This window comes from Engystomops pustulosus, chromosome 1 (assembly GCF_040894005.1).
Source record: "Engystomops pustulosus chromosome 1, aEngPut4.maternal, whole genome shotgun sequence".
NCBI classification, from domain to species: Eukaryota; Metazoa; Chordata; class Amphibia; order Anura; family Leptodactylidae; genus Engystomops; species Engystomops pustulosus.
Genome location: NC_092411.1, coordinates 189,273,659 through 189,275,496, shown reverse-complemented (window position 1 = coordinate 189,275,496; position 1,838 = coordinate 189,273,659).

The window sequence follows — 1,838 nt, the reverse complement described above, 5'->3', positions numbered from 1 at the left end:
AATGGGGAATTTAAGGAGATCAGGCTTTTCAGACAAAGTTACCTCTAGGAAACCAAAGACAGTACACCAGTAAAATTCTGGGATTTTGCATCATCAAATGGAGTGGCAAGTGTTTTATTATTATACTTAACGGACTGGTATCCTGCTTGAGAATCCTCTTGCACACCCAGTGGAGTGACGTGCAGTCTTTTACTACAGTTTCTGTATGTGTTCCCCCATTTCCCGTCATTCCGATGGTGTTACAGAGGATCAGGAGGGAGAAAACAACAGTCTTAGCCATAATTCCATATTGGCCGAGAAGGTCCTGGTTCTCTCTTCTCCTATCCCTGTCAAGAGGGTCAAGAGTTTTGGAAACTCCCTCGGAGGAAGAACTTGCTGCTCCAGAACTGGTTCCTTCACCCCAACCCAACAGCTCTCCATCTGGTGGCCTAGAAGCTGAAAGGGGAAATCTAAGATCACCTTATCAGCCTCTAGGAAACCAAAGACGCTGAAAGTTTACCAGTTTATCTGGGGAATTTATAAACAATGGTGCTGGTCAAAGAGAGCATCCTTTACTCACATTCCCTCCCTCCTTCAGTTTCTGCAGGATGGCTTAAAGAAAGGCCTAAAATTTAACACGCTTAAAGTCCATTTCACTACCATAGACTCTTCCTTGGGTGGAATATTTTCAGAGAACATTCTGGTCAGGAAATTCTTCAGGGTTCTGAAGAAGCTGAAGCCTCCAATTATGCCACCTCTACCTTCTTGGGATCTCTCAATTGCTTTGAAACATCTATGCCATGTTTGAAACAATCTCGGACATTCCTCTTCATCTTCTTTCTTGGGAAAACTGTCTTCCTGCCATTTGTTCTGCGAAAAGAATTTGTGAAATTTAGGCCTTCTCCTGTAAGGTGCCATATCTGAGAATCCTGGAAGACTGTCTAGTTCTTTGTATAATGGAGGGTTTTCTTCCGAAAATACCTTCCAAATCAGCATTGAACCAATCTTCCTTCATGTTCTGGGTACAGATGCCTCAGGGGAAGATCAAGGAAAGCTTCAAGCCTTTGATGTCAAGAGTGTTTGCTTATGTCCAAAAAATAGAAGTCTTTAGAGAGTCTGAAGCCCTGTTTCTTTTGGTTTACTGCAGTCCGAAGGCAGCACTTATATTCCCCCCAATAAAATGTACTTATTGTTGCATAAAAAAACATGTGTATTCTTTGTCTAGGGGGTATTTTAAAGGGCGTCAGCCTGTTAATCTCTATTGCTGATTAACTGTAATCTTCTGTCCATTCGGAGAATGTGAGACACTTAACTACTGGTCACGAATATATATGGTACACTAAAAAAAATATACCACGCATTATATAACACACCTAACTACTAGTCAAGATACCTAACACATTGGGGCTCATTTACTGACCCGGTTCTGTCGCGATCCAGCGGCGCGTTCTTCGATGAGGATTCGGGTCTTCCGGCGATTCACTAAGGTCATGCGCCCGATGCCACTAGGAGTCCCTGCTGCACCGAGGTCCACCGGAGTTCACCATCCTATTCCTGGTGCTTGTGAGTGTGTGTCAAACGAAACTTTTTTTTTTTAATAGCGTGAATTATTCCGAGTCCGTCGGGTTTTCCGATGGCCACGCCCCCCGTTTTTCACATCTTTTGGAAATATCCAATTCTAAAAAGCTTTTGGACACAAATAGAAAAGCTTCTCCAGGACGTACTGAGCCCCCAGCTTTCACTTTCACCGCCACTGGCATTGCTGGGCGTAGGCCGAACAATTTTGAGCAATTGCATATGAGAAAGAGCCGCTACGTGCACAGTAGGGAGACGGGATGAATTCAATAAAAATTGGGAAA